The sequence below is a fragment of the Linepithema humile genome, chromosome 3 (genome assembly GCF_040581485.1).
Source record: "Linepithema humile isolate Giens D197 chromosome 3, Lhum_UNIL_v1.0, whole genome shotgun sequence".
Taxonomy (NCBI): Eukaryota; Metazoa; Arthropoda; class Insecta; order Hymenoptera; family Formicidae; genus Linepithema; species Linepithema humile.
In genome coordinates this window covers 11,112,487-11,121,010 of record NC_090130.1, presented here as the reverse complement: position 1 = coordinate 11,121,010, position 8,524 = coordinate 11,112,487, and the positions used below count along the sequence as shown (strand labels likewise).

The following is an 8,524-nucleotide window of genomic DNA, read 5'->3' as shown; positions in this document are numbered from 1 at the left end:
TTAATACTATGAAGAGTGAAATCAAGTGCGCTTTTAGGATAAATTTCTCTAAACCTAATACCATTAGACCATTGTTGGGATTTTCGACAGCTCGTATACTGGAACCGAGAAGAAGATACGAATCAGACTCCTCGGTAAACATTATCAACGTAAACATTATAAGAGTAGAATGCTGCATTACCGCGGGTGCATGCGCCAACGACAAGTCTGTGCACACGATACACGAATTTTCACCGAACGTGCCCCGGGATATAAAGTCTCGGAAACGCCAGCACAAATCATTTACCTTCCGGTCATCGCAAGGAGCGTTACTGATATTACACTACGTGTGGTGGATCAAGAAGGACGATTGATTGACTTTCGCGGAGAGGAAATTACCATCAGACTGCACTTGCGACGACGTGGTGCGAAAAAATGCTCGTGTTGAACGAGAGAGAACAGTGAGTGATTGAGAAAACAACGAAAATTGAGAAAAAATCACTAATCAAGAAGCTGAATACATCGAGTGTAAACTTTTTAAAATCATTGGGATTTGCTGTGAGAAACGCTTAAAGAGATGGATATACTCAACATTGCTGACGAGCCTGTTTTCGACAAACGCATCGTGAAATATGAGATGCACACATACAATCCGTACGCTAACACGACGTTGGAACACAGCGATGAGATACAAATACCTATACAGCAACAGGATTTGTACACGTTGCCGTGTGAGAGTTTTCTTTACATTGAAAGAAAACTCGTTACGAATCCTACTGATAAGGCTAGAGATAACGTGTGTATAATGGGAAATAATTGTGTCGCGTTCATGTTTGATGAAATGCGATACGAGCTCGACGGAGTTGAAATTGATCGTAACAGAAACGTTGGAATAACGAGCACGATCAAAAACTATATATTGCTGACGACGGAGAAGAGCAAGACGCTGAAATACGCATCGTGGAATCCGAATGGATATCCGTTGATCGATGGATACTTTAATTTTTGCATTCCGCTCAATACTCTTTTGGGATTCTGCGAAGATTACAAGCGGGTTGTAATCAACGCGCGTCACGAACTTGTATTGATACACTCGCGCAACGATAACAATTGTCTAATCGCACGAACTAGTACGAATCCAATGATTGAACTACTCAAGATACAGTGGCGAATGCCACACGTAGTTCTGAGCGAAGTCAACAAGCTGTCTCTTCTTCGAACTTTGGAAAGCGGAAGATATTTGAGTATGTGTTTCTGTTCGTGGGATCTGTATGAATTTCCCATGCTGCAAAACACAACCAAGCATTCCTGGGCAGTCAAAGCCGCGACACAATTGGAAAAACCGCGATACGTAATCTTTGCTCTCCAAACCGGTCGAAAAAATGTGCTCTCTGAAAACACTGCTCAATTTGATGCTTGTAAACTCACCAATGTGAGACTGCATCTGAATTCAGATTTTTATCCGTACGATGACATGAACTTGGATTTCGACAGGAATCGATACGCTATACTGTAGAACATGTATGCGCGTTTCCGCAAAGCTTATTACGGATTCGATAATACGTATTTGGATATCGATGAAACGACTCAACGACAGCGACAAAACGACTCTGTCAAGAGCGCCACCGTTGACGTGCAAATATGTAGAATTTGATTGTAAAGAAAATATACCGGCCAACACCACCGCCTATTGTCTCATTATACACGATCGAATGGTTGAATATAATTCGTTAAATAACGTTGTGCGCAGACTCGTATAAAAAGTTATAAATTTGTCGTGTGCGAATGGGAACGTTAGTTTTCCGATGATTGACAACGATGTCTGATGTACCAATTTTCGTCGACTTGCAAGGTTACGCGTTCAACATTTTTATTGTGAAAGAAGCAGCGGTACTTCGAGATGGCAAAACGTTATCTCATTACGTATTTCGTGAACCCGTACCATGGAATTTGTTGACAAAATCGGAAAAATCGTTGGTGTTGGTTACGAATATACCATCACGGTTTTCGATGGGAAGATGGACACGTTTCGTATAATCAGGTGAAAAGCCTTATCAACAGAGCCATTGGTACGGAATCACCTCTGATATATGTAAAAGGACTCGAGAAGAAGAAGTGGTTTTGTGAAATTTTGGAAAATGATGTAGAGATCGAAACGATCGATGTGGATTATGAGGATATTACGCATCTGAATGATTTAGATGTAATCGGAACCTTGCGTTGTGGATATTACACGAGACATTGCGCTATGCAGAATGTTTGCAAATTGTACAAGTGGTGGTTTGAGCGTAACAAACATGTAAAACAACTATGATTTATGTTAATAAAATGATGTATATTGCATTCGTACGACTTTTATTTCGTCTTTTATCCGTTACATGATCCTCCGTGTAATATGATCTATCGCTTATCCCGCGACATATAATAAATTATACGTAAGAACATTTATGTGATATGTAATATCATCTGTCGCTTATCTCACGAGACATAATAAATTATTAATTGTAAGAATATCTATCGAAACATCTTTCAGACATTTATTGAACATCTATCGAACGTCTCTCGTACGTCTATCAAACGGTTTTCAATATCTGTCGAACGTCTATCGAACGTTTATCGAATGTCTCTCGTACGTCTATCGAACGTCTTTCAACATCTATCAAACGTCTATCAAACGCCTTTCAACATCTATCGAACGTCTATCGAACGTCTATTGAACATCTCTCGTACGTCTATCGAACATCTATTGAACATCTCTCGTACGTCTATCGAATGTCTATTGAACATCTCTCGTACGTCTCTCGTACGTCTATCGAACGTCTATCGAACGTCTATCGAACGTCTCTTGAACGTCTATTGAACGTCTTTCAACGTCTGTCGAACGTCTATCGAACGTCTATTGAACGTTTATCGAACGTCTATCAAACATCTCTTGTACGTCTCTCGTACGTCTATCGAACATCTATTGAACGTCTATTGAACGTCTATTGAACGTCTATCGAACGTCTCTTGTACGTCTCTCGTACGTCTATCGAACGTCTTTCAACATCTATCAAACGTCTATCGAACGCCTTTCAACATCTATCGAACGTCTATCGAACGTCTATTGAACATCTCTCGTACGTCTATCGAACATCTATTAAACATCTCTCGTACGTCTATCGAACGTCTATTGAACATCTCTCGTACGTCTCTCGTACGTCTATCGAACGTCTATCGAACGTCTCTTGAACGTCTATCGAACGTCTTTCAATATCTGTCGAACATCTGTCGAACGTCTATCGAACATCTCTTGTACGTCTTTCGTACGTCTATTGAACGTCTATTGAACGTCTATTGAACGTCTATCGAACATCTCTTGTACGTCTCTCGTATGTCTATCGAACGTCTATTGAACGTCTATTGAACGTCTATTGAACGTCTATTAAACGTCTATCGAACGTCTATCGAACATCTCTTGTACGTCTCTCGTACGTCTATCGAACGTCTATTGAACGTCTATCGAACATCTATTGAACATCTCTCGTACGTCTATCGTACATCTTTGGGACATCTATCAAATTACATATGATGGAATATTCCTCTAGAATGTTCTTCGAGAGAGAAGAATTACATTTCGAGATTGCGTGAGAAATTAAGAGTGTATGCCTTTGTTATTTTATGCTGAGTTTGAAAATATAACTCCCCGTAGAGTAACTATATAGATTGCAATACATACAATGTGTTATATTCCTTCTCAAAAAGAATTAATATTATGTTACATTTTGAGATTACGTTAGACATTAAGAGTATCTCTCTGCGTTATATTTAACTATATCTTTTATTTTATGCTGAGATTGGAAAAGATAACCCCCCGTAGGATGGACACATAGATTTGTAACACATGTTAAAGATGTGGGTATAAAAATGCGTCGGAGACTAGGACCGTCATAAGTCTCCACGTACAGTTTGTGAGTGAATCAAGAGAGTTTGAAAAATGGAATTCTACAACGTCGAAATTGGACAAATTTTGGCATTGGCTACAATCGTAGCTGAAAGGGCTAGATCATTGACGGACGTGATGCATCGTTTTCAAATATCGGTGCAGGAGATGCAGCAAAATGTTCCGGATTCCTTCCGGATCACGTACAACGTAGAAGGAAATGAGCATGGGGCGATAATACTTTCAATGTAAGTAACTTTCTTATTACATACTCATTTTGTGTCACTCATACACATGTACAATTGTTATAACTTATAAATTCATTTTTTAATTGTGTATTTTATGATTTGTTTCCAGAGCTGATGTCAGGAATAACTTGGCAACGATGACACAAATAAATGTCATGATCACACTGTTCCAGCAGATAGAGCAAGATACAATCAGTACGAACAATGTATTAAGTGCTGTAATGGCTGTGTTATCTACAGACTTCTCCATTTAATTGTAGGTATTACAGTTTTTTTTCTTTTATTTATAGAAATCGTTTTATTAATAATTTTTTTATTTTTTTTGTTACAGATGATGATATCCAGCAGATTTTTTATATTATAATGTTTTCTTTTATATTTTTATAATTTATTATTTCAATATTTTTTTTGTTAAGTAATTTATTATGTCTTACACTTAAATTTACATTTATTACTATATATATTACTATATATATACATATACATTGTTAGAAAAATAAATTATTAATATTATAAACTTTTAATATTCTTATTCTTATTGTCCCCTCATTTCTTTCCTTCTCCTATCCCGAGCGGTAAATGGACACGCGCTTTTGTCACGCAGTAAGATAGGTCGAGACATAGGAACGATATACATTACCGCTCAAAAGTTTGGAACACCTTACAATTTTTAAAATAAAATTATATTTTTCTCACAGATACAATTATTTTATTTAAAATATCGATACTTATTTGTGAATGTACGTATTTGGATAAAGTTTAAGGAAAATAATAAAAAAAATTACATATATTTACAATGTTAGTGCGTAAAGTTAATTAAAATTATCTAAAAATTGTAAGATGCTCTAAACTTTTTTGTAGTGTATGGGGAGTCAGAATAATAAAAAAAATAATTTAAAATATAATCACTTGTTTACTCCTTCCTTTCTTTCATTCTCAGCGGTAACCTAACACGCTCGCTTATCTCATGTAAGGTAGGTCAGTGTAACATAACTTCTATATTGTTCAACATTGTAATCTCAAATTTAATAATTTATTATATATAATAGCCTCAGTTTTATTAATTTATTATTATTTTATTTAATATAAATAAGTTTATTTTAATAAAACTTTTCAAATTGTATATTTATTTAAACGGTTCCTTTATTACTACGGCGTAACTTGACTCGCGCGCTGTAGGATAGGTCAGTATAGTGGATAGGATGGGAAAGACACATAGTCGGGATAATACAAAATAATTTTAAATTGGAATAATATTTATTAAACAGATACACTTAAAATATATTATAACAATGAAACAATAAAGCATACGCTAAAAATTATCGCAATCTAAAGATTTGTGTTAACAGTTCGCAATCGATTATATCGTTCTTATCAAATGATTTGCCGTCACGTATCGCTGCGATGGGGTCCTTCACACCGCTCGCGATTTCTGAAAAGTGCGCGAACTTGACATCAACCATACCGGTAACGTTGTTCAACGAATGATTGATGCAGTCTACACAATATTCGAGTGCAAACATATTACACACGATTTGGCTTGACATGATTAAACATAATGCTGATGTTGCTAGGCGCATTACTTTTAGGTTGTTAATTTTTCCAAAACTTAACGTGCAGTGTCCAACGGTCTGAGACGGTGCTTTGTCCACATCATTCTTAAAGAAACTGGCGATGATGCCCCGTTGATTCACGAGTTCTTTCCATACGCCGTATGATAGACGTAACTCCTTACCATGGTTGTCACCGAGAGCGATTTCCACACGGCTCGGCGTTGAGACGTTGCTTCCGATGTCGAGATATTTGTAACTGGTTTTTGTCAACGGGTATCTTTTAGCCAAAATTCTGGGAGGCGTGATCATACTTCTATCGACGCTTGGCGAATTACTTCCTGTTTTTCAATTGTATTTCTGTGGAAAAAAGCTTGCGTGAGTTTAAAGTGTAACAATGGCGGTGAGTTTAAAAGTGCAAATAGTAAGAGAGCCAACTTACTCGTTGGGCGAATATTTCCGCTTCTTCGCGAAGGTCTTCACACCTTGCTGTTTGTTGGTCAGATTACTCACAGTTGTCTGCTGTACAGTAGAAAACATCGTTGTTATAATTCAGGTGAGGCGTTGCAGCAAAGTAGTGATTGTCCAAATGATTTCAGATAATTGTGACAATTTGTATTCTTCGCGAGCTTTTTATACCCGCTTTTTGCACACGACACTAATTAAAAATGCTGACAATGCTGATTAAAACATTGAAATCTGGCAACAATGGCGCCCAAAATGCTGACGTGGCTGCCTGTTGCTATGGGCTTTTGCACACGGCACTATTAAAAGTGCTGATTAAAACATTGAAATCTGGCAACAATGGTGTCAAAAAAATGCTGACGTGACTGCTGCTAAAAATAGTAATAATATCATTCTTGTAACAACGCAAAATGGTGCTGAAAGTGCTGACGACGCAAAATGGCGCCTGCAAATTCTAAAAAGTGATGACGTAATCTGTAAAATTTGTGGTCCCCTCTAATTTCTTGTAACCTGATATACACAACGCAAAAGTACTGATGTTGCGCTTTTACAACTGTAAACGTGTATACCCCTCCACAGTGTTGTAATCTGATACCTCCTCCCCTCAAAGAGCTGTAATCCAATAACCCCCTCCCCTCCAAAGTGCTGACGCAGCGTAATCCAATACCCCTCCAAAAGTGTTGACGCAGCGTAATCCGATACCCCCCCCCCCCCAAAGTGCTGATGCAGCGTAATTGGATACCCCTCCAAAAGTGTTGACGCAGCGTAATCCGATACCCCTCTAAAGTGCTGACGCAGCGTAATCCAATACCACCCTCCCCTCCAGAAGTGCTGACGCAGCGTAATCCAATACCCCCCTCCCCTCCAGAAGTGCTGACGCAGCGTAATCCAATACCCCCCTCCCCTCCAAAAGTGCTGACGCAGCGTAATCTGATACCCCCCCCTCCCCTCCAAAAGTGCTGACGCAGCGTAATCCGATACCCCCTTTTCCCCTCTTCCCCCGCACCCTCCTTATTGCTCCTGGGTTAGAATCCGCCTAGCTATACTACTTGATGATGACGTCATAACTATGACAGATGTCAATGTAGAAATGCATATCGCCAGAATGTAGAAAACTAAAAATCTAAATTGACGAGTTTTAGCGTTATTTTCGGAAATTGGCCGTTTCGTATATAGGGTGATTCAAAATAACCTGATGTCCTTGCAATGCCATATTCTTGAGCGAATTCTGAGACGATTTTTCCTTTTACAAAATTTTGTCCGAAGCTTAGTTTTCGAGTTATAATTGAAAATAAATAGCAACTTACGAGTTCGATACAACGGGCAGGCAGGGACGCGCAACGTATAATGAAACTGTCAAGTGTTTACTATCGTCTCATGACGCATTATACCGTCCCTGTCTGTCTGTTGTATCGGACTCGTAAGTAGCAAACTATTTTCAATTATAACTCGAAAACTAAACTTTGGACAAAATTTGTAAAAGGAAAAATCGTCTCAGAATTCGCTCAAGAATATGGCATTGCAAGGACATCAGGTTATTTTGAATCACCCTGTATATTTCGGTGTTTCCAGACTTTACTGCCACACTGTACAGGGTGTTGCATATACATATTGGGCAGTACGACGGGTTGCGCGGCATACTTTGCAGAGATAGGCGCGGTTCAGTGGGTAATGACAGTGTGATGTCCCGACAATGGTAAAATTCAAAAAACAGAACATTATTAAAGAGATCTGTACAAGTCAATCTAAAATTCATCGAAAGAGCAAGATTGAAGTTATGATTATAAGTGTTAATTGTATTATTAGTTATAAAATATTAATTATATTATAGCTATAAGAATACTGCATAACTGAACAATGCATTGAACAAATAAGCGAAGAGATAAGAATAACATAAGCAAAGGCAGATGAAATAATTTCACGAGAGATTAAAAGGCAACAACGGAAGCAAGTCGGCTTCGTCCAAAAAGGTTACCAGACACCCATCTTATCCGTCGACTATCTTCTATAAACGAAAACGAGCTGCATATCAACTTCCAGCCAAACGATATTTCAACGTATCAAGAAGCCGATGTGACGATTAAAAATCTATGCGATACTCTCGAGGGCCTACTCCCCACCACAAGAGGACCAACGTACATCATCGCTCGCAAGACAGTTCTCTTCCAGCAGACTCACTGTTAGGTCAGATTAAGTTCTATATACTATTTTTCTCTGCATTGTCCAGTTGAAAACACTGAGTTATTTGGTTCATATTTAGCAGTGTAATATCTGCATTATTAAGACGTATCTATAAGGCTTTGCTTCTAATTAAAATTAGGTAAGCTAATTTAATCGATTTTTATTTGATTTTATTCATA

At 38.0% G+C, this 8,524-nt stretch overlaps 1 long non-coding RNA gene across 1 annotated transcript; it reads right to left on the bottom strand.

The window, feature by feature from the left end:
• Positions 1-2,317: 2,317 nt before the first annotated feature.
• On the bottom strand, positions 2,318-7,135 carry LOC136998771 (uncharacterized). The gene is made up of 2 exons (XR_010889312.1): positions 6,142-7,135; positions 2,318-6,059 (listed from the first exon to the last, which is right to left on the bottom strand). It is a non-coding gene; the product is annotated as an uncharacterized lncRNA (long non-coding RNA).
• Positions 7,136-8,524: the final 1,389 nt, after the last annotated feature.